Source organism: Sus scrofa, chromosome 4 (genome assembly GCF_054392235.1).
Source record: "Sus scrofa isolate SSC_HxYL_T2T_F1_AM1 chromosome 4, Sscrofa_HxYL_maternal_Yorkshire_Landrace_v2.0, whole genome shotgun sequence".
Taxonomy (NCBI): domain Eukaryota; kingdom Metazoa; phylum Chordata; class Mammalia; order Artiodactyla; family Suidae; genus Sus; species Sus scrofa.
This window is the reverse complement of record NC_139386.1, coordinates 56725690-56751294: the sequence shown is the minus strand read 5'-3', so window position 1 is coordinate 56751294 and position 25605 is coordinate 56725690. Positions and strand designations below refer to the sequence as shown.

At 36.1% G+C, this 25605-nt stretch overlaps 1 protein-coding gene and 1 non-coding gene across 31 annotated transcripts in view; one reads left to right on the top strand and one right to left on the bottom strand.

Annotated features, from left to right (window-relative positions):
* Nucleotides 1-25605, top strand: part of RALYL (RALY RNA binding protein like) — a 765932-nt gene that overhangs the window by 138055 nt on the left and 602272 nt on the right. The window lies entirely within an intron of this gene.
* On the bottom strand, nucleotides 14080-14182 carry LOC146403813 (U6 spliceosomal RNA). Its single transcript, XR_014845070.1, has one exon. It is a non-coding gene; the product is annotated as a U6 spliceosomal RNA (small nuclear RNA).

Sequence of the window (25605 nt, the reverse complement as noted above, 5' to 3'; positions counted from 1 at the left end):
ATGATTAATTATGTGCTACTTATTTTTTTGTTTTTGACTTTTTTTTTTTCCCTGCCAGGAGAATGATCTGGAGCCTAACTCTGAATTCACACCTTTTAAAAATTTGTGGTAAGAACACTTAATATGAGATCTGTTCTTTCAACAGAGTTTAAATGAATAATACATTAGGGTTGACTATAGGTATAATGTTTTACAGCAGATCTCTAAGAACTTACTTATCTAACCTCACTGAAACTTTATGCCTAGCAATTAATAACTTCCCATTTTCCCTTCCCTCTGAATTTACACTTTTAAATAACCAATTCATGGCCTTAACTTTGTGTGCTAATATTTAGTTTTTGATCCATCTTTCATGATTATCAGTGAGAAGACATGTGAAAGTGCCCAGTGAAGGGCCTGAGAGTCAGAGATGTCTTTTAATATTAGTGGTCTTTTTATAAATAACATCCCATGTGTAGAGTTCCCATCGTGGCTCAGCGGAAATGAATCGGACTAGCATCCATCAGTATGCAGGTTTGATCCCTGGCCTTATTCAGTGGGTTAAGGATCTGGTGTTGCTGTGAGCTGTGGTGTAGGTTGCAGACGTGGCTCAGATTCTGCATTGCTGTGACTGTGGCATTGGCCGGTAGTTACAGCTCCGATTTGACCCTAGCCTGGGAACCTCCATATGCCACAGGTGTGGCCCTAAAAAAAAAAAAAAAGACAAAAACAAAACAACAGCAACAACAAAAAAACACCCTGTGTGAGTCACAATGGAAACTATTAAGGTGAATTAAAAGCAGAGTCTGTCCTTAGAAAGTTCTCAGTCTAATAGGGAAAATTATGCATACATCTTAATAATAGCCAAAATAGAAAAATATCAGGAGAGACCTATAAAGTCTTTTAACTTTTGATCTTGAAATGACCACTCACTGTCTACCCCTGTTTCCCTAATACTAATCCATAGAGATTTTCCTTATCTAGCTGGGTCAGCAATGATCTCCTCCCTAATATAGGTGGGTTGGTCTAGAAAGATTGCAGACTCCATTTTCAGAAAAAAATTTTGACATGTTCCAGTTTGGATGAGATGAGCTTATTAACATTCTAGAATTGAGTCAAATGGCTTATGTGGGAAATGGAGTTATTATAGCTGTATTTGGAAAATTTAATATTCACCTGCTTTTTTTTGCTTTTGCTTTTTGCTTTTTTTTGGCCACACCTGCAGAATATGTAAGTTCCTGGGCTAGGGGTTGAATCAGAGCTGCAGCTGCATCATACACCACAGCTCACGACAATGCTAGATCCTTAACCCACTGAGCAGGACCAGGGATTGAACCTACATCCTCATGGATACTAGTCGGGTTCTTAACCCACGAGCCACAATGGGAACTCCAATGCTTGCCTGCTTTCTAATGTAGATAATCCCCTAAAATATTCACCTCAAGAGTGATTTTTTTTTTTTAAGAATTTGACCAGAGAAGCTAGCTCTCTTTATCTGTTTTATCTTTAAAAAAAAAAAAAAAAAGAAAAAAAAAGATTTCAGCATTTTTATCTTACCATAGTCAGTATTTTAAATCATGTATATATTTGATCATGAAAAAAAAAAAAAAAACAATATTGGCAGGTGGAGAGTTGAATTCATTGGCTTTATCTCCATTACCCTCAGTGGAGCTGCTAATGAGCTGTTTGGTATTCACATGGGGGAAGTCCCATTTCCTGATAATTTGGTTCCTGTCAAGCTGAATGTCTTTTCACTTTGACACCTACATTCTGCTTTTTAAATTCCATACTGTTTGCATGGACATCGTATATGTAGGTAATCTTTGACTTGTTCTATCCCTACTTTTGTAGAATTAATTATCTCTGCATTGACTCTGGGTACAACAGGGGACTTGGATTTTGAAGAAAGAATTATTTTTTAGGCCATTCTTCTAGAGTTAAAGGTATTAATCACAGTAGAACATTTTTATTTATTTATTACTTTTTATGGCTGCATCAATGGCATATGGAAGTTCCTGGGCAAGGAATCAAATTTGAGCTACAGCTGTGACCTATGCCACAGTTGTAGCAATGCTGGATCCTTTAACCCACCACTGCCATGCCTTTGCTGTGACCCAAGCTGCTGCGGTTGGATTCTTAACTCACTGCACCACAGTGGGAACTCAAGAACATTTCTTTTTAGGTTTATATTTAAATAATATGCCATTGATTAATGGGATTAATGTGGGAAAATGTAGAATAAACTTTTAGTGTTTTCAACCTGCATGCCAACATCATAGAATACGTTTGAATATTCTCTACTTTCTGCAGTCCCTTGATTGATACTATGGTCCAGGTAATTTTTAGCATCATTTCTATGATATAACTATCCTCCAACCTGGTTTGATCTGTGGAATGAGAGAGTTCAGCTTTGTCTATCCAAGGAACTTAGTAAAAAAGAAAACAAATCAAACTCACTTGTCTGTAGGAAGAAGTTTCCCTCCTGCCTCTTTTCAATGAATTGTTAGAAACAAAACAGAACAAAAGCAACATGTTTATCTATGTCCAGAGAATGTAGACTTAAGCTCTCTTATTTCTGATTTGTTAAAATATATTGTCAGGAACAGATGGCATAACAATAAGTCTTGGTCAACTTAGAAAAATCACATGTAAAGTAAACATCAGAAGTGGTTTCATTCAGAAGTGAGGTCATATTAAAAGAAAAATTTGCCGTAAATATGACCTCATCTTAATACATTGAGGCAAAATACATCATTTTGGGAAGTTAGAGGTGAACCCATAGTTTTTGTAGTAAGAGTCTACCAAAGTCACCTGAGATATGAATTTGATGAGTGGGACTATGGATTCCCAGATTCTGGTTGACTAATGAGAAAAGTTATTGCTCTAGCTTTACATTCCAAAGTCAACCGTCTTGAAGACTGTAGACTATAAGCTGGCATCCGATTGCCCTTCCGTATTAGCACAGTTGATGCTGCTGCTAAATAAAGCATCCTATGAAAATATCCTGTCTTGGAGTATTCCAAATACTACTCAGTCCTATAAATCCCTGTGTCTACAGTTATTAACTTTACTAGTGTGGTCCTCTTTAGTTAGATGTAGAGTGATTTTTTTTTTTCACTTTAAAAAAAAAAAAAGGGTCAACAGTTCCTTCCCTCAAAATTATAGACCTACCTTGCCAACACCTTGATGTTAGAATTCTAGCCTCTAGAACTGTGACAGAATATATTTCTGTTGTTTAAGCCACCCTGACTATACGCCTTATATTATGGCAAACCAAGCTGGCCAGGACATTAGGGAAGGAAACAAGAGAAAGGAGTCTCTGGGTCCATCTCTTAAGTACAACCTGATCATCCTCCTTCTTCCACAAACACTTGCTCCAAACCTCCCTCCCTGGACCCAGATGTGTTACTTGGAGTAGACACTTCCTCCATTACAAAATTTAACCTTGCCCTAATTATCCTATCTGGAGAAACTCAGCCTGAAAATAGAAAATCTTCAGTTCTTACCTTGATCCTCTTTGGTAGGTGAAAGAGACAAAGACTAGAAAATAGCCCCCATTTCTCACTTCCTTGTGACTTTGTATTTTTATGTGATGGCAATCTTTTAAGAAGGTGCACCAAGTGGCACTATATATCCTTTACCTAGATCCAGCAGTTATTTACATTCTCTCTCACTTACTTTACTATTCTGTATTAACACACATGTACTCATATCAATGTTTTTGAGATATTATTATTTTACAATAGGTTAAATTGCAAACCTCGTATTTCTTTATATGTAAATCCTTTAGCACATATTTTCTAAGAACTAAGATATTGGTTTACATAATTAGAAATTTAGGAAAATAAACATATAATGTAATGTAATTTAATTGTATATTAAATCACATTTAATTTTAATTTAAAATTTGATACTATATTAAATTATCTATAATTAAATATATAAAAATAAAGTTCATAAGTTATATAATACTATTGTTTAATACATTATGTGCATATAAATTTCATCAATTTTTTTTCTTTAAGTAGCCTTATAGTTTTTTTCTTTTATCCAAATCTAGAATCCAGTACAGGATTATGCATTGCATTAAGTTGTCACGCATCTTTATTCTACCTTAATTCTTCAGGCTTTGTCTTTCTTGACCCTGACAGTTTAGGCATTATGAAAAATAAATTTTAAACCTTTGATGTTTTGTTCTGTCAGTGCAGTCACTGGTCCATTCTCATTTAAAGTCAAAATTCTAAACCTGTGCAAAGTTAAGAAGCCCTTTCCTCATTTCCATTTCAGGCTTGCTTTGGCCTAGATTCCTGTGAAGGGAAAGAGATATAAGGTCAGATTATTTTCTGTGCCTCCAGACATCTTCACCCTTCCCATCATGGCCTCTCCTTTACGCCATTATCTCTTGAGCCTCACTTCCTGAGTTACCAGTTCCTGGGTTAGCAGTGGGGAGATGGGAGGGGCAACAGGGAGGAAAGCCATACTTCACTGTCATGGCTCCTCCTTGGACTCTACTGAGTCAAAGCAGACTCCGGTGGAGCTCATCTAGCTCTTCAGTGATTTCTCGCTAGAACTTCTGATTACAACATCATCTCTCCTCTTTCTGGCCACTTAAACAATGTATTCTTGTTACTGACCTGGGTTCTTGTCCTTTCTTAATCAGTAGAAATTGATAAGAGGCCAGGCAAGAAATTCAGGCAAGGCTTTACTGGGGCTTCTGCCACAGCAGAGGGAAGCAAAAACAAGCAAGAGTTTCCCTTGCTAACTCACTTGCTTCCCAAGGAGCGACAAGCTGGTTCCTTACATGGGGTGAAGGGAGGGGTAGGTCCAGGGTTCGGGTCAGAGGGGTGGCTGAGATAGATTGTATGCAGGGAGCATGTGTAGTACCCTGCTCTTACCCCTTTTGTATCTGCATGCCCATAATTTGCCCCAACTGTGCACGCACACAGTATTCTATTTTATTTTATTATTTAATTTTTTTGTGCAGCAAAGGAGAGTTCTTGGGCCAGGGGTCAGATTGGAGCTGCAGCTGCCATCCTGCGCTGCAGCCATAGCAACACCAGATCCAAGCCGAATCTGAGATCTATACCACACAGCTCTTGACAGCACTGGATCCTTAATCCACTGAGCGAAGCCAGGGTCTAACAGTATCCTCATGGATACTATTTAGGTTCTCATCTGCTTAGCCTCCATTGGAACCCTATATGCAGTTATTTTTAGTCCCTTATAGTTTCTTTGTATTTTTTTGCTTGAGGAGATGTTTGTCTAGGTGCAAGCACTATAGCCACTGCAGCAAAGGGTCTGAGGTCCCAGGTCCCAGGTCCCAGGTCCCAGCCTGTCTCATGATGACCGCCATATCCACTAGAGGTAATATGGTTGTTCATCCCTAGAAAATATGCAAAACTGCAAGATCCATGTTTTGTCTATAGATACAACCCATGCTTATAGTATTTTCCTTCCTTTATTTTTTCTTTCTTTAAATTTTCTCACTTTTTTCCTCAAATTATAGCCTGGTATTAGAAAAATGCTTTTTGCAACAAGTATGAATATACTTATTGGAAGGATAGATATTAATATTCTATTTCATATTCTGTTTGCCTTGGTGACTGGATAAGATATTTTTCAAGTATATAAAAAGCTAAGTGTTCTGGTAGATCCTTGTAGAGTGGTTGAATTATTATTTGAAAATAAGACAACTCTGTAATTATTAAGAAATTTTCAAGTTTCTTTAGATGACAGACTCTTATAGATATAGGCCTCATTTCTTTTTCATGGTTTTACACGACTTCTGATGATAAATAGAGCCATAAATATAACTGCTTCTGACACTGGCAGTAGAAAGTGAGGGCCACCCGTTAAGGGTCTATGCTGGACTGCACCAGTGACTTGTGGTGCTGTGGAGCATTAATGATGCTCATTGTATACTTTGCAGAACCCAGCAGACCAAAGCCCTCCGTAGGCACTAGTCTGAACACTATATACTGCTTATAATGGATTCAATACAAGACTGAAACCTACATATGGATTATTGTTGGCTTGCTCATTTGTTTTTATTTGGGAATAATTATACTGTGTGTGTATATACGATTGTTTTAGTCTGCTTATTTTTGGGCATTTCAAAGTAGAGTTAGTGTGTGTCACAGCAGTTGGAGGTGTCTAATGGCAGATAATCTTTGCAAAGGGTTAATTTCATAATTACACTTTTACCTGAAGCCTGCAATCACAGCATTGCACGCAGTGGAAAGCTGGACTACTACTATTTTATTTTCACAAGTGTTTGCATGCGTATTGATTCATTTCAATGTTGTTAGAAAATTAATACAGCATTATTTTTCTGATGATGTTTCCTATTGTAGTCACCATAGAAATGTAGCTAATCATGCCAGCTCATTCAAGGAATATAGCTTCAGGAATGAATGTGTTTTTTTTTTCTTTGTATTGAAATGGTAGTTTTCTAATAGAGATACTGACTTGTGTATTCAAATATCTTTAAAGGAATACTTAATTCAGAATTGAGTGTAAAGAAGCTGTAGAAGATTATTCATCCATGTAGACAGAATTATATTGTGGTAGATAATGGATTTGTGTTATTCTTAATGTCTGTACATGGCTACAGCGAGACTGGAGTTGTTTTTATAACTTTTCAGTACATTGAACGAAAGAAAAGTATGACAGTAGAAAGCATCTGATAAATTAAATGTGACATGTTTTTTATCCCTATAAAATGGTTTCTGAGCAGCTGGTAATTGTGAATATTTCAGCAGTCATTTTTGATGTGGAATACTTCTTCTGTGTTCAACACTAATGAATTGTGAGTTGTACTTCATCAAACTGACAGATTCCTTACTTTTGTAAATAGGCATGCGATACACCTGGTAAAAGATACTCAACTCACCTGTTAAGCTCATAGAGTTTTCTCTTTCCTTTCTGTTTTACCATTAACTTTTCCTCTAAGGGAAGATAATATAAAGAGAGGCTCACATTCACTAGATGCTTGGTAAGTCCCAGTGTCGTGCTATGTACCATGGTTATACACACTGGGCAAAGAAGAAAGTGAAACTCTGCCCTGGCTAACAGAGTAAATGAGTGCACCAAGAAATTAGAGATGATTTAAAAGCGTTTTGATATGAAATGCTTCTCTTTGTTGTTTTTTAATGCAAATTATTTTAACGAATAAAAGATGCCTTATAAAAGCTACCTTCAGCTTCTTTTAAACTTTACATAATATTTTTACAGCCTTAATCTGCTTAGCAATTCTGTGAAATGGGAAGTTTATGCACCATTTTAGATGTGAGGGAAGTTACATAGAGATGCTAGTCACAGAGTGGGCCATTGTGCAGACACTTGCTTTAATATATAGTACCGATTTCCTAAGTGATAGAAAGAAATTAATCTAACTGGATTAGGAACATGGAAGCACGTGGAATAAGAATTATCCAAAGAGAACTGAACATGGTAAGATCAATTAATCAGGAGTTGTATTTTAATAAATCTGAAAGGCTGAAATTAGCTCTGGTGCTGGAATGCATAAAACACCTTGGAACTGATTATGTGTTATTAGCGTTATTAACCCAACTCATTCTCTCGCAAAACATTATATATTAAGATTTTTATTAAAACAAGAACTATATTATAAACTTTGAGTGGCGACGAAACTGCATGTACAGCTGCTTTAAGACTTTCAAATCAACCAGCCTTCTTTAATCTGTTTTATACTCTGGGATTCTACATAATATTACCCTGAAAAAAAGAAGTCCAATTCTAACTCACATATTGTCTCATTGCTAGTTGTCTATATCTTCAGGCAAACTTCCAGTGATGATAATTTTGAACCCCGCTAATAGAAATAATAATGATAATTAATGTTCTTATAGAACATTACTGTTTTTCAAGGAATTTCATTTTGATGCTCCTGGAAATATGTCAAAATTGGTAAGCTGAAATGACTACCAATAAGAGCCTAGACAGTCTAAATAAAGTATAACATCTTTTATGCAGGCATAGATGAGTTCACAAATCATTAAGGAATAACTTCAAATACCATACGGGCCAAAGAGCACCACATACCAAAAGAACACTGAAACCCAGGCTAGGACAGACATGATTAACCCAGGTTAACCCTGGGCTGAGGGGGAATTGCAGTCAATTCAGTCCTAAGTCTTGTGATTTCCCATTTGCCCATGAGAACAAAATTGTAGCTTAGTCTGCTACATACATTGGAACCACTGATATACTGCATTGGAGGGACTAGAAAAGAACCCCTCTGTTAGCATAGAGACATGATAAGGAAACTAGCAGTTAGCTGAAATCTACTTTTGGCCTTTCTTAGTACTGCTAGCAGGAAAACCTCAAGCAAATCTGGAGCTTCTCCATGCAATCAATCACTCCTTCACTTAATGAGACAGGTGTCATGTCTGCTAAGCCTTGTCTAAGTCTAGACTATTATCTTTTTTTCTCAAATATATTTATGTGGCATGGTCTCTATTATTACATAATCATGGTAACCCTCCTCTTGGTTAAACATGCAGGTTAGCATGTAGAAATTCTGTGTTTAAATTCTAGCTCTTTGAACTAAGTTTGCCTGACTCTAAATTTGAGATAATTTTTGCTTGAGATATAAATGACATTAGTAGACATGCAGTCCCTTAAGCACCTAACACATAGTAAGTGCTTCATATTTTTCTTTTTCTTCTTTACTTTTGGCAGCACCTGCAGCATGCAGAGGTTCCCTGGCCAGGGATGGAACCTGCTTTACAGCTACGACGTGAACCAGTGCAGTGTTAACACTGGATCCCTAATCTGCAGTGCGACCAGGGAACTCCAGTATTTTCCTTTTTGAACTTTTGTCTAAATAAAAATCAGTTTTACATTTATATACCTATAATCATGTGTCAGTATGAACTAATTGTAAAAACGATATGCTTCACTTATTTTGAAATCCCTAGTCAAGTCACTGTTCAATAATACATATCATCTGAAAGTTATTGAAGGTAGAGTCTTTGGAGTCAGACAACCTTGGGTTGTTGACTTTTGGCTCTTAACACTAAATTCAGTGGGAATGTGGAAAATTCACTTAATATCTTTTTCCTCAGCTTTCCCATGCGTAAAAAATATAGTAAGCAATAATAGGTTATACCTCACAGAATTGTAATGAGGATTTAATTAGGCTACATATGTAATGTGATTAACATAGAACATGGCCCCTGGTAAGAGTAGGTGCTATTATTATTATTATTATTATCAATACAGAGATAAGGAAAAATATTGTCAATTGAACTGCACTGAAAAGTTAAATGCAATATAAACACACACACACATCCATGCACACACACATGCAATAAAATGATATACTTTACCCTAGAGGAGAACCAAACCCTATTACTCAGAACACCATTGCTAAGAAAATTTTTAAAAAGCTAAAAATAAAAAAAAGCCTGTTATAAAGTCAGGCAAATTCACAATGGCAAAAATTTTTAACAACACCTTGACAGTGAATGAAGGTATAGAACACTGTTTCCAAATAGGAGTTCCCGTTGTGGCTCAGTGGTTAACAAACCTGACTAGTATCCATGAGATGCGGATTTAATCCCTGGCCTTGCTCAGTGGGTTAAGAATCTGGCATTGCCGTGAGCTATGGTGTAAATCTCAGGTGTGTCTCAGATACTGCACTGCTGTGGCTGTGGTGTAGGCCAGCAGCGATGGCTCTGATTCCACCTCTAGCCTGGGAACCTATATACGCTATGGGTGTGGCCCTAAAAAGACAAAACAATATATATATATACACATATATCTGTAAAACTCAAAAAGCTTAGTCATCCCAAGTTACTTAGCATGAGACCAGTCATTTAGTATGAGAACAGTCTACATACATTAATCTCTGAAGTCATCAGCACAGGGAAATATTTAATTCATTTCACAGAAGATGAAAACTAAACAAACCAAAAGCTTTAGAGTTTAAGGAGTGTCTATTGCCAACCCCCCCCAAAAAAATCACTGACATAAATGTTTATTTCCAAATGGTGATGGATAAGCCAAGGGTTTCCATAATTGCTTACTGAATAAACATTTGACCTAGGCTTCATATACCAATTACTCCTTGTTATGGTACAGTGGGACCCAGCTAGCCAAAGTAATTTAGATTCATCTCAGGTCACTTTTTCATGCCTCAGTAATATTTTGTTAGTCAAGCTGTGCTTTGCTTTGGTTTCCTTTGGTATATTAGTATATTACAGAAAAATAAATGATCTGGATGGGAAAGTCCATTGAAGCTGGTGTTTTGTCCTAGCTGTAAACACTATATGTAATGGTTAACAGATAAGAATCCAGTCAGTCTTCTAGCTTTTGCTACTGTTTGGAATTTGAAACAAGGGTCTCAGTGAAGTATACGCATGTCTCAAATGCAAAGAAACTCTTAAAAAAGTGATATAAAATGCTTAACCATTGATTGTTTGCTAGGCATCATAGAAGAAATAATTAAATAACTATGCATTTAAAGTGGATCAGAAATTGATAACTGTGAGTCCTGTCATTAAAGAATAATCTCTATTAAAGGGGTGTATTTTAAAGAGATAATTATATAGGTTAGCTCTTAATGAAATTTCATAGGAAAATCCTCTCACAAAAAGGTACAAAGGATATTTACTGTCTGTAGCTTTATACTATTGGCAAGTTACATTCACAGTGGTATGAAATATTAGTTCTGTCAATTTCTCACAATTTATGGGACTTTTGAAGACCTTCAGCAATACAGATAAGCATTGCTGTGCTTACTCAGAATATTGGTTACATCCTCTTTGCACTTTGAAAAGCAAAGAAAGTACATACATTTATCAATCCTGACATTGATCCCGTTCAACCTAGCTCAGCAAAGGCTCATGTAAATAATACAAAATTGAAAAACTAGAAGGCCAAACAGAATAAGCAATCTTATATTTTGTAGCTGAAATATTTAAAGGAATAAATTAATTAATTCTACTCTGACTTGAAATAATTTTCCTTTTCTTAATTCTCACTCTCTAAAAAAAAAAAAAAAAAAAAAAAAAAAACTGCATCCAAACAGATGATTAACCATAATCTGATATGTTTTCACAATTAAAAATAAAATGGGAACAACTTACATAAAAATTTTAATGTCATCATATGGAACCTACACTAAGATATGGCAGTTGGTTTCCTGATTGCATTTACGAAAATCCCCAGTGTGTCCAATTTCACATTAAAATGCTTAGTACTTCTTAAAATGTTTATATATCATTAAAAATGTGATCTTGTGTAACAAGAATTTCATTTTTATAAAGGCATTTGCCACAGTGGGAAGGAGCTTTGAAAAGAAACTTACTTCTTCTTTGGTTTATATTTTATAGCAGTTGTAATCCATGATCTCACAGAGGAGTTTCTGATTAAGCATAATACAAATTAACCTATTAAGAAATGCTTGTAATTCTGACACTTAATCAAGAAAAACATGTTTTGTTACATAAAATTATAAAACTGTTGTTTTTCAAAAGCAATACTGCTACCATACTTTTAAATTTTATTTTAATTTGTTTTTATTTTTTTAAATTACTCAATGAATTTATTACATTTATAGTTGTACAATGATCATCACAATCCAATTTTATAGGATTTCCATCCCACATACTTTAAAATTTTACAGTTTTCTTTTTCTATGTTGTTTTAAAAATGAGTATATAAAATAGTATGGCATCCTTAAATACTTTCAGGGGCCAGGCAGTGACCTAAGTGAATAAATGACATAAGTAGGGAACATGTGATTGCAGTTTAACCAGAATAGCACTTGCCTTGTTATATTAAAATTATTTGGGAGGCAAAAGGAATATAGTCTTGGGGTGTACTAGGCTGGGTATAGTCACCAACTATAGCTTCCTGTTTCATGTTACTTAGGAAGATGTTCCTAGAGCCTTTTATCTCAATGGTACTGGTGTCCTTTGCATTAGAAAATATTAGCCTTCCTACCAAAGGCAGCTTGGAAAAAAACATAATCATAGAAGTGAAGTAAAATTTTATTGTATTTTACCCTGCTGAGGTAGCTAAGTCTTTCCCTATCCAATCCTTACACTTGTCACAATGGCATCTTTTGTGGTCTTTTGGGTCTTTTCACGTCTTCCCCTAAGTAATTAATTAATTTTATTGGTTGACATATCACCTTTTGAAGTCTACATTTTTTTTTTGAATGTGACAAATATCTTCTTTGAAAATACTCTCAAGCCTGTCCCTCTTAAGCCCCTCTTCTTTCAATTTTTTGTTGTTTCCATACTTTACCACATGCAAGAACATTTCTTCCCTTATCCAGTATTGGAAATTGAGTGCCGACAAGGAGCCAGGCCCTGTGCTAGATGCTGGTGTTAAGTATCAGTGAGCTGGAAAGACCCCATCCAACCCTTGGGGATGTACAGAGGCTAGCGAGGACATGACCTAATAACTGTAACTCTGATGTGTGCTATGGCACAGTTCAGGTGCCATGTACTGGGCAGCAATTTTCCAGGTTACCTGTTACTACTTTACCTCTGCCTGTCCTCTGTGAAGCCTTCATTCAACCCTCCAATCTGCATGAATTTTTCCTTTCTTGAGACGATGGCTGTACCTTCTCTTCATTTCTGTTATTTCATTTATCCATAATTACTCCAAATGCAATGGTTTTCTTGCTTAGATGTTTCCACCCTAGAATGAAGTTTGTTAAGGACAAGGCTCGATTTTATCTTCCTTTGTAGCCATAGCCCTTGGTGAGGTTCCTGGCTCTGGGGCAGCTATTTACTCAATAAGTAATAATAATAATGATGAATAAAATAATACAATATTAATAAGGAATAAAATATTGCAGTAATAATAATTAGGAATAAAACATTACATTCCTTAATGTTTTAAATTATGAAAATTAATAAATTGATATCCAACATCTGACTAGATCTGATGAATTCAGATGGCTGTACAACTTCAAATGCTTCTATTCACGGTGTCTAGCTTTTCTTTAAACATAATTTTTTATCACTGCATGTTGATTTATATAAGTGATTACTGTTTATTTTAAGAGTGTATTTATATTTACAGTAGAGATTTAATAAATATGTGTTATATCAATGGTTATTCTTATTGTAGGGGAAATTTATAAATGAAAGTTTCTAATGTTTCTTTCAGGCCTGGAATTTTTATGCCAATGTATTGATTTTATTGGAGACTTGAAAATTAATACTGTCCCATAGCTTGAAAGTAAACATGTCGGAACACACAAGAGTATACACAAATAGAAATTCTAATAATAAGGAATTGATATGTATGGAATATCTGTAACAAGTGTGGTTACTACTGGTGTATATTTTTGGGCCCTCCGTCTTGTTAAGAACTCTAAGCTCTTGACTTCTTCACTTTGCTGTCCTTCCCATTTATTTTCCATTTGTCATCTTTCTGGCATAGGTTTTTTATTTGGCCATTCTCTGACACCCCATCCAAATCTCTTCTCTGGTATCTCTAACCTTTCCTATGTTAAGGTTTCTCCTTCTTCCCCTAAGCGTTAGTGAACTTGTTTTCTATCTATTATTGCTCCATCTGTGATTCTAGGCTTCAGAGAAGCCTTTCTAATCTAATTCTCTAAGGTGAATATCCTGTTCCTTGATGCTTAGTTAGAATCTGTTCCTCTTTATGTTTTTTTTTTTAATTATGTTTTATTTCATTAAAGTATAGCTTATTTAGAATGATATGCCAATTACTATTGTGCTGCAAAATGACTCAGTCATACAATTTTTTTTGCTTTTTTTTTTTGGCATGTTTAGGACCACACCCATGATATATGGAGGTTTCCAGGCTAGGGGTGGAATCGGAGTTGTAGCTGCCAGCCTACACTAGAGCCACAGCAATGCGGGATCTGAGCTGTGTCTGTGACCTACACCACAGCTCACAGCAACACCAAATCATTTAACCCACTGAGTGAGGCCAGGAATCGAACCTGCATCCTCATGGATGCTAGTCAGATTCATTAACCCCTGAGCCGTGATGGGAACTCCCTGGTCATACATTTATATACATTTCCTTTCTCATATTATCTTCCATCATGGTCTATCCCAAGAGACTGGAAATTATTCCCTGTGCAAAAATATGGAACACTTCACACATTTGCATGTCATCCTGTGCAGGGGCCTTTCTAACCTCTGTATTGTGCCAAATTTAGTACATGTGCTGCCGAAGCAAGCACTGGTCCTGTTTAGTTTTAATCTAACTCATTCTTCTTATTTTTTTCTAAAACTTTTTACCTATAGGTTCACCTCGGTTCTAATCCAGGCAAGGGCATATACCCCTATTGTCTGCTCTCTGAGCTGAAGAAAATAAAGTATGCATAAACTGCATCTGAATATTTTAGTACTGTATCATTTGTGTTGCTTAGCTTTGACTGAAATTGGCAACTCTAGCTTCTTCTCTGCAGAGAGTTAGTGTCTGCGGCTTTGCTTCTTAAGCTCTATTGCCAAAATCACTTTTGAGTAAAGATCTTACCATTTGGTATCTTTGTGCCAGGCCATCTTGTCAAATGCTGGGGCTCTTCCAGAGACTGAATTTACTGTTTGAAGCTATGCTGGAGCTTGAAATTGTCTTGCATGCATTTTTTCCTATAGCCTCTATTTACCGCTGTTCCAGTTCAGGTCACCTTGTGAGAGCTCATTAAATGTCCCACTGACATCCATTCCTCTCAGGCCATTTTGCAGCTTGATTATCTTGAACATCACTTTATAAAGCTAGTTATTTTACCCAGTCAGTTGTCCCTTGAATGTATAGAAGTATCTGGATAGAACTGAGCAAATCATCGCACAATGCCAGGCAATTAAACCACCAGGAACTTTTACTGCTTTATCGACCTTCAGCATTTTTCTGGAGTTCAAAATAACAAGAAAATGATGTTTTGGCGGCTTCTCAAAAGCATTCAATTTATGTTTAATCCAATCCTACAAATACTTGCTGAGAATCAACTTGTTTATAGGTTCTGGATCCATGATAGAAAGTTTGTGTGTGTGTGTGTGTGTGTGTGTGTGTGTGTGTGTGTGCGCGCGCGCGTGCGCACACGTGCATGCAGTGTGTATGTATGTGGGTGCAGTGTGTTTGTATGCAATTTATCATGAGTTATGCGGAGAGTTCTGACCTTCCCAGTCCACTCACCTATGGTTAAAGTTGCCCCCACCTGCAGGCTGAGTTCTTCTGGGTTCTTCAGGCAGCCCTGTGACTGGCTGGGCAGGGCAAAGCAGCCCAATGCCAGTGGTTTAGATTTCCTGTTCTAAGCCTTGGGCTCACTGTCTCTGAAATTAGCGTCTTGGCACCACCAGGTCTAGGAGGCAACCATTTAGAGTCCATATTTTGCTGACTTCTCTTGGATTTGCTTTCTTACCTGAGTTTTGTCATATTCTTAGATCCCACCAGAAGCCAGGGCCTAAAACCCCTTTTATTTGCTAAGGATCCCAGGTACTCGCTTTAGTATTTACATCTTCCTCTCTTTGGGGCTAGGTCCGCAAATTAGGTGATTCAACCAGAACAGTTAGCTGTTGCCCCTTTCTCTTCTGTATCAACAACTTATACTGGCAACTGTGGAAGCACTTTACATGGATTTTATCCAATTCTCACAATAATGTTATGTATTACAGTTTGAAAATCAAACAAGCAGAAGAGCTGAGACCCAAACCCACATCAGTCTCTGACTTAACTTGGGGTACCCTAAGCCCTCGAGAACTTCTGTTGCTGTATCCTTCAGAGAAGACTGAACATCTTTGCGCAGCATGGCAATCAGTGTAGTTATCTCAGTTTCAGATTCTTGAAGTCCACCTCCATAGTTTTTCTCTCTGCAACTCAATCTTGTACCCAATCAGTATCAGTTCCTAATTGCAATCAACAGAGACAAACTTTAAATAGCAAAGGTATTAGTAGCTCACAGAATTGGTGGGAGTCCCAGAGAATCAGGCTAGGGGCTAAATCTTCAGGATATAAGATTACAAGCATGTTACAAGAGCATTAGCCCTGTGGCTACTGTCCAGTAAGACAGAGGAATGCCTACCATCCCAGTGAGGTTAAGTTGGAGCCAAGAATGTGACCTTATATCATTTGGGTCATTATTTTCCCTGATGCTGTCATAGGAATTGTCAGAGGCCACTGCAGAGTCCCCAAACCTCCAACGGAGGAGAGGTTCTGCTTCTTCCTCACATTCTTCCCACCCAAATGCAAATGTCTCAATTCCTCCATGTGACTTCTGGAGACTGGATCATATGTCTGCATCTCAATTTAAGGGAATTTGGAATTACAATTTGGGCTTTGGTGAAACTCATATTTTGAAAGTTTGTTCAAGCACCAAAGAGCTTTTCAAAAGACAGTATGATAATGCCCACCATTTTGTCAACCCCTATAACTTAATTATTCCTTTACTTTCTACTTACAGATGTCTCTTCCAGTTAACCAGTTCACAGCCCTGAAATGTAAACTTTAATAACATTTAATAACATTTACCATACAGAAGTAGAACTAGGCAGAAGCAGTGGCAATTGAGTGCTATTTGCAAAGCTTTTGTTCTAAAGTGCAGAAATTGTTTCCTAATATTTGCCTAGCCATTCAAGTTTTACATTTATTTTTCTTGTGTTTATAATGTTCTTTTGAAGTCTGTATTGTCCCTGGTTTACCTGAGACTTTACTGGTCTGCACTGAGTCCCGGAGATGAAATAAATAAGTCAGTAAGTGAGCAAGCAAGCCTATAAGTAAGTAAAAGCAAGTCTTGGGTACATTGCTCCAGGACCCGGGTGCTAGTACATTTCACAAAGGCACATTAATCAAAGTGCTGTGCCGTTTATAATGGCAGGTGGCCCCTTCCATTATTACTGTGACAATACTGCCAAATAAGCAAAACACAAATAAAAGTCTCTAGAGGAAAATTGTTACAAATAATTAGGGGCAAGGAGTTTTATAGTGACTAAAATGCTATAATTAGAAGGGAGGATTTGGAGCACTATTTGAAGGAAAGGAATCGATAGAAGAGTTATTTTCTTGGCTCAGAAGAGCTTTTTCATCTGCCTTTGTTCATAGTAAAGTGGAGTTGTTTTGGAGTAGAAAATGGCCCTGGGCTCTGACCACTTTGGCATGGGGTTAGGGAGTCTGCTGGGGTTTGGGGAGTTGTGCTACAGCATGATTTTTTGAAATCAGGTTGCTAATAGCAAACAAACTATCAAAGATAATAATGATGAATGATTTATTCCTTTCTGTTTGTTTCAGGTCGCTCTTCCTTTGAATGTTAAATATCATACAGTGCTACTTTAAGTGAAATGCTTGTTTTTGATACCCAGTTAAAACCAGTTCAAGAATAATAATTTACTGTCACTTTGGCTCTGATTAAGCAGATATTTTGTTTAGAATGTTCTAAACTGATCAGTTACTAAGAACGAACTTAAAATCTGAACTCATTTTCCCATATTCCTTTTCTGAAAGTGATCATGGTATTTGCATACTTATGTTCCCATGGTTTATTTCTCAGGATGTTTCTTATGGTGGTTCATTTTGAAGCTGTATTTTATATTTGGGTATCCATTTAAAAAGCAATTAATTGTTTATTATTTGTACTTAGCATTACAAAATTCCATGAAACAGAGGGACTTTTCCACCCCAAGGAATAACTTGAATTTCCTTCTACTGCTTTGCTGACCAATGGATAATTGACTTGGCATTTACTAGAATGTGGCCACCCTAGCTGTTTTTTTGTTTGTTTGTTTGTTTGTTTTAATTTTATTTAAACATGGTTGATTTGCAATGTTGTGTTAATTTCTTCTGTATAGCAAAGTGATTCAGTTATACATATACACATATCCATTCCCGTATAGGTTATCACCCTAGCTGTTCTTGAGTATAGCCCATTTCATCTTTAGACTGTGTTCTCTGATAAACTGCCCTGTTATTAATCTGAAATTTTTCTCATTTGTCCTAGTTAGTTCCCTTAAGATTAATAATTTTTCTTTTAGTTTTTGCTGCCCATGAGTTGCTTAATATGGTAGCTGCACAACTTTATTAGAGGGTATATAAAGTTCTTGATATTGCAGAGTATCTTGAAATACGCATTGTGCTTATATATTCATAATAAGTAGTCTTTTGGCATTTTAGTACATTGGTTACCTTTTCAGTTTACTCAAGGAAAAAAATAATTTAAGTTTATAGGGACAGAATAGGATAGGAGTGAAAGTTTGCAAAGTGACATAGAGAGGTAAATTTCACAGCATGCAAAAACTGGTCATCTTTATGTGGTGATATATACCTATAAGTCTGACTTTTACCCTGCAGTGGAGAGGGGGCTGCAGAGAAGTTAGTTCTCTTGACCCTAAAATAAGTTGATTAGGCGAGCTCCCCAAAGTTTTATCCACTAATATCTTTTTAATTTAATTCTTGCTCTGGTAATAGAGATATGGGTAAGGTTTCTTTTTTCCTTTAATTTGCTACTCGGGGAGTTCCCGTCGTGGCGTAGTGGTTAACGAATCCGACTAGGAACCATGAGGTTGCGGGTTCGGTCCCTGGCCTTGCTCAGTGGGTTAAGGATCTGGCATTGCTCTGAGCTGTGGTGTGGGTCGCAGATGCGGCTCAGACCCTGCGTTGCTGTGGCTCTAGCGTAGGCTGGCAGCTACAGCTCCGACTGGACCCCTAGCCTGGGTACCTCCATATGCCGCGGGAGCCGCCCAAGAAATGGCAAAAAGACACACACACACACACACAAATTTGCTCCTCGGTGCTAGTAATACAAAACTCCCTGTGCTAAGTCCAAAGGAAAAGATTCCCCTTGTTTTAGCTTTTACCTAGTTCTTTCTCTGGTTAGACTCTTCAGTAATCTAGAACCTTTGAAAAAGTGAGACCTTCTTCAACAAGTTGCTGTTTTTATTAGATTTGCCTCATTTATACAAATTGCACCAGAATTAATGAGGAATAAGAAATGAATAATGAAAGCTAATAATAGGAGACACAGAATTTACAAATTTGAGAAGAAATAAATCTTTAGATATCCCAGTAAACAAAGTTGAAATAAAATTAGGATATTTGAAAGTCCAATTGATAGGCCTTTTATGATACCTGTGGGTGGGTACCACTTTAATTTCCATTTTATAAAAGGGAAAACTGAGGGTTAGTTTAAATAATCTCCCCGCAGATACAAGACTCAGGTTATTGAGACTAGGTGATGGGATTAAATGTGGGAAATAGGTGGTGTTTAAAAACTGCTAGTGATATGGAAAGGGAACTAATATTTGATAAATATAAATACATGACAAGTAATCTACTGTCATTTGGTGCTCAATTATTTCTCATCACAACCTTAAGAATTAGATATTATCATCTCCATTTTGCAGATAATGAAATAGAAGCTTGTAGGAGGTAAGACATCTTCCTACATTGCCCATTTGGGTAGCTCACATTTGACCATTGAACTCTGACTGCAAAAACCTATGCCTTTTTTTACAATATGAACGAATCGTAAACTCTTTTAAAGCAGGAAATTACTTTACTTGAATATGAAGACTGATTTCTGGGCCTTCATAGAGCTTATGTTGTTTTTATGGTCATTACTATTCCAATGAGTCATTTAACATACTGTCTTGATTATATGTGTACATGTTCCATCTATTTTATGCCCCTATGGGGCAGGAACTGTGCTCTATTAATTTTTGGATCTCCCACAGACGCCTACTACAGCAGTATTCCCAATGCACCCCTTCTTTTACACTTTTTTAAAAAAATAATCATATAGTTTTATAAAATACATCTCTCCACTTAAATAGATTCCAGCTGTGACAATGTTTATAATTTCTCTGTAATTTGAACTTTCATCAAATTTCTACTTTTAGAAATGCAGATTTGCAATTAATCAATGACTCATTCAGAAAGTGAGATTCCTTCTCTGGTCATAGGGCATAGAGAGATTTGTTACAAAGTATAAAACCAAATGAATTTCTAACACAGGAAAAACATTTCAACCATCTAGAAAGAGATTTGTGAGCATTCTTTATGGGACTGGAAGTTGTTCTTGGAATGAGGTTAACAGTGCTGAGAAAATTTTTTAAATAAAGTCTTCTAAAAGGAAATATAAATATTTTCACCCATATTTAATGTGTCATAAAATCTCTTTGTTCCTCTTTTAAAGCTATTAAAAAATAGTTATTTTATGTAAGAGGTTTTCAAACAGATATGCTATTAAATATTCTAGAATAGTTTTTGACGGTCTGCAGTTACTGTCAATGACTAACCATGGAAAAGTGTTTTTGTGTTGGTCTTTGCATGCCTGAGGCAATTACCATTCTTTTTTTTTTTTTCCCACCAGGCCCTTATTTTTCATGATTTTTTTTTTTTTTTGGAGCTTTGTTGAAGTATAATTGGCAAAATTGTGGATATTTAAAGTGTAAAGTGTGAAGATTTGATATACATTGTGAAGAGATTCCCCCCATTGAGTTAATAAACATCCATCACCTTGCATATTTTCCTTTTCTTTGGTGAGAATATCTAGGTCCTACTCTCTTAGCAATTTTCAATTATACAATACAGTATTACCAGCTGTAGTTACCTGTTCTACGTTAGATCCTCAGATCTTATTCATCTTACAACTGAAAGTTTGTATCATTTTGCTAACCCCTCCCTCGTTTCTTCACCTCCAGCCCCTGGAAACCACTCTTCTATTCATTCTTTTCTTTTCCTTTATTTTCACTTCCTTCCTTCCTTCCTTTCCTCCTCCCTTCCTTCCCTTCCTTCCTTTCTTCCTCTCTCCCTTTTTCCTTTCTTTCATTCTATGGCTGCACCCACAGTATATGGAAACTCCTGGGCAAGGGACTGAATGAATCCAAGCCATAGCTGTAACCTATGCCACAGTACAGCAATGCCTGGTCCTTTAACCTACTGCACCAATCCCGGGATTAAACACCTCGCTGCTGTCAGATTCTTGATCACTGTGCCATAGTGGGAATTGCCTCGTCTATATTTTCTTAATGTTTCTATGAGTTTGACTTTTGTTAAAGATTCCACATGTAAGTCATACCAGGCAGTGGTTTTCTTTTTCTGTCTGGCTTATTTTTTTTTCACTTAGCCCTCTAGATTCACCGGTGTTTGTTGCAAATGACAGGATTTCCTTCTTTTTCAGGATTGTATAATATTTCATTATAAATAAATAAATAACATATAATATTTCACTATACATATATACATAATATAAAGCTATCTTCCTACCTATGTATCTCATATTTTCTTTTCCATTCATCTGTTAGGTTACACTAAGGTTGTCTCCATGCCTTGACTATTATGAATAAGGCTGCTGTGAACATGGGAGTATGTGTATCTCCTCCAAATAATGATTTCATTTCCTTTGGATGTATACCTAGAAGTTGGATTGTAGGATCATATGGCAGTGCTATTTTCAATTTCTTGAGGAACTTCTGTAATGTTTTCTATAGTGACCATATGAGTTTATATTCCCACCACCAAGATACAAGGTTTTCCTTTTCTCTATATTCTTGAAAATAGTTGTCCTAATAAGTGTGAGGTGATATCTCATTATGGTTTTGATTTACAGTTTCTTGATGATTAGTGATGTTGAGCACTTTGTCATGTGCCTGTTGGTCATCTCTGTCTTCTTTAGAAAAATGTCAATTTAGATCCTATGCCCATTTTAAAATTGTTTTATTTTCCCTATTGAGTTGTATGAGTCCCTTGAGAATTTTGGATATTAACCATTTATTAGATACATAATTTACAAATATTCCCTCCTATCCCATTGGTTGTCTTTTCATTTGTTGAAAGTCTCTTTGCTTCATAAAAGTTTTTTAGTTTGATGTAGTCCCACTATGTTTTTTGTTGTTTTTGCTTTTGATGTCAAATCCAAAAAAAAGTCATTGTCAAGACTGATGTCAAGGAATTTACTACCTGTGTTTTCTTTTGGGAATTTTACTATTTCAGGTATTATGTTCAAGTTTTTAAATCATTTTAAATTTATTTTTGTTTATGGTATAAGACGAGGTCTAATTTCATTCTTTTTTGTGTGACTGTCCAGTTTTCCCCTCATTATTTGTTGAACAGATAATCCTTTTCACATTGTATAATTCTTGGCTTCTGTGTCATTAATGAATTGATCATATATGTATAAGAATAGTTATTGGTTCTATATTCTGTTCCATTGATCTATGTTTGTTTTTATGCCAGTACCATAGTGTTTTGATTACTATGGCATTGTAATATAGTTTGAAATCAGCAGGTGTGATGCTTCCAGCTTGGTTTTCTTTATCAAGATCACTTCAGCTATCTTGGTTTTTTGTTATCGGTGGTGGTAGTGGTAGTTCCATAATTTTAGAATTGCTTTTTTTAATTTCTGTGAAAGTGACATTGGAATGTTGATAAGGATTGTATTAAATCTGTAGATCACTTTGGGTTTGGGTAGTATGAACATTTTAACAATATTAATTCTTCCTATCCATGAACATGGAATATTTTTCCATTTATTTGTGTTATCTTCTATTTTGTTCATCAGTGCCTTATAGTTGTCAGTGCGCAGAACTTTCTCCTTTTTGGTTAAATTTATCCATAAGTGTTTCTTCATTCTGATGTAGTTATAAGTGGAATTGTTTTCCTAATTTCTTTTCTTGATAGTTACTTGTTGGTATACAGAAACACAGTTGATTTCTGTGTATTGATTATTGTGTCTTGCAACATGATTTAAGTCATTTGTTTTTTCTAACAGTTCTTTTTTTTTAATTGAATCTTTAGAGTTTTGTGTATTTAATATCATGTCATGTGCAAACAGTGACCTAATACTAAGTCTTCATTAGGCAAGAAAAAAATAATTAAATAAAAGGCATTGATGCTGTAAGGAAAAGGTGCATATGTGGCAAGAATGGACATCATTGTCTTGTTCTGATCTTAGAAGAAAAGCTTTCAGATTCTCATCATTGATTATGATGTTAGCTATCACTGTGTCATATATAGGCTTTATTATGTTGATGTGTGTTCCCTCTATAACCACTTTGTTAAAGTTTTTATCATGAATTGGTGCTGAGTTTTGTACTTTTTTAAACATCTGAGATTTTTTTTTTTTTTTTTTTGAGGAATTTGTGTCTATGTTCATCAGGGATATTTTTGTTTTCCCTTTTGGTGTACTTTATAACCTTGGTGTCAGGATAATTTTAGCTTCATAAAATGGGTTTGGAAGTGTTCTGCTCTCTTCTAATTTTTGGAAGATGTTGTGAAGGGTTGGTATTAATTCTTATTGAAATGTTTGGGAGAATTCACCAGTGAGGCCATCTAATCAAAGACTTTTCTTTCTAGTATTATTTCTTTACATTCTCCTTGTTTTGTTTCTTTGCATTCTCCTTGTTTTGTTTCTTGGTAAGTCTAGCTAAAGTTTTGTCTATTTTGCTTATCTTAAAAAAAAATGCAGTTCCCATCATGGCTCAGTGGTTAACAAACCTGACTAGTATTTATGAGGACATGGGTTCAATCCCTGACCTTGCTCAGTGGGTTAAGGATCCTGTGTTGCTGTGAGCTGTGATGTAGGTTGCAGACGTGGCTCGGATCCTTCATTTCCATGGCTGTGGTGTAGGCCAGCAGCTGTAGTTCCGATTTGACCTCTATCCTGGGAACCTCCATATACCATGGGTGCAGCCCTAAAAAGACAAAAGCCCCCCCAAAAAAACAAAAAAAACAAACCTATTAATTTCACTAATATTTCTCTTATCATTTAGGTCTCTATTTAATTTATTTCTGCTCTGATCTTTGTCATCTCATATGGCCCTTTAAAAGACAGTTCCTTGAGGCTACCTGAATAAATCATGGGAAACTATGTTAAGAATTATAATTTTTATATAAAAATAATTTTTACTTTGATCAAGTTCAGTGAAAGACACCCTGATTGAAGACAGTATGCTAGAATTTTCAAATTTGTAGAAGGCAATTTACTAAATGTACTGGACAAACTTTGTAATCCTATAATCTTGCCTTAAAGCACGTTCTCTCTTAAAATAAAATGTAAAACCAACTCATAATTTTAACTCGATGCTTTTTGTGCACAGGGGTTGATACACCATACAGCATGGAGCAAACCTCCTAAGACATGCTTTTCCTACTTCTCTTTCTCACAGAGTCATATTCATCCAGACAGCTCTCCACAGCCTTGCCAGATCACTTCCCCTCAGTCTCTTTTTCAGAATTCCAGCTCTGGCTCCAGGCCTTTCTCATTTCAATTGGATTCTCTTCTCCCTCTTAACTTTGCATTTTCTTTGGCATGTGATTTATTCTTGTATAAATCAATTTTGCCTCTCAAGACATCCTCTAATTTTTCTCTACATTGAATTCCTAACTCAGTACAGGAATCATTGGAGCCAAGCAGAGGAATGGAAGAGTCCTCCTTAGAAGGTGTGGATAAGACAACAACAGAAACTTGTTGTTTATTTATATTTTGGTTATTTTTGTCCTTATTAAAGTGAGGATTTAAGATTTAAATTTACTTTTGGATAATAATCATTCAAGAAAGCCATACCAATAGGGCCTTACAAGGTGGCTTTACTTGGATAAATTTTAGCACTTTCCAGGGAAAAGCCCTCAGCTTTGTAATGAATCTAATTTTTGTCCACATCCGAGAGTGGTTCTCTCTCACACTAATCGCAATGACATGAGACCCTTGTGGAAAATCAGAATAATTAATTTATATTGGCGAGTACAATTTTTAAGAAGACTGGACTCTGTTTGATATGCCTAGCTGTCTCTTCCCTGAAGACAGCCTAGAGAGAGAGCCAGATTTTATCCTGGGAAAATTGTTTTGTCTAGGGTCAGAACAGGGAAGACTAAATAGTTCAGTTTTCCATTCACTCTACTAGTATCATTTGATCAGTTAGTCTAAGACAAAGGCTCAGCAGGGAACCAGGACAACAATGATAAATGTGTTGCATCAACTACCCTCATGCTGCTTAGTGTTTAATGTGAGTGAATAACTCCTGGCTGACGGAATATCTGGATTAGAAAAGGCTTTTCCAAGGAAGTGATGTTTTATGCTGATTTCAACTGAAAGTGAGGATAAATTAGCAATGAGAAGTTAGTTTGTGTGTGAAATGGTGGAGACAGTGGGAAGGAGAGTTTTTCCAGAAAGGGGAATAGCCTACTTAATGTATGGGTTGTGGGATTAATGTTATATACCCAGTAAAGCTTTGGGAATTTGTTCTCCAGCAAGAAGAGCCTTCTTTTTTCTGAGAGAACTGATATGATTCAATTTGTATTTTAAAACAACAAGTCTGTTACGGGTAGAAAATTTGGTAGAGGATGAGGAGACCCAGTAAGGCCAGTTGGAAGGCTATAGTGGAAAGTGCAGATGGAATATGATGGTCATTTGGCTTAAGATATTGAAAGGGGAAAATGAAAAACGTAAATGGGCTTCCATTATGAGGTCAGATTAACAGTATTTAAGACTGATTAGATGTGGGAGATGGATAATGATAAAGTGACTCTAAAATTATCAGTGTTAACACCTGGGTAAATAGTAGCCTGGTACAACGGATGATAACCAGATTTGAAGTTAAGATATTAAGTCAGTGTTGTCCCAGGTGTAACAGATTTATGCTTGTAAAATCGAAATAGCAGTAAACTATTCTACTTTAA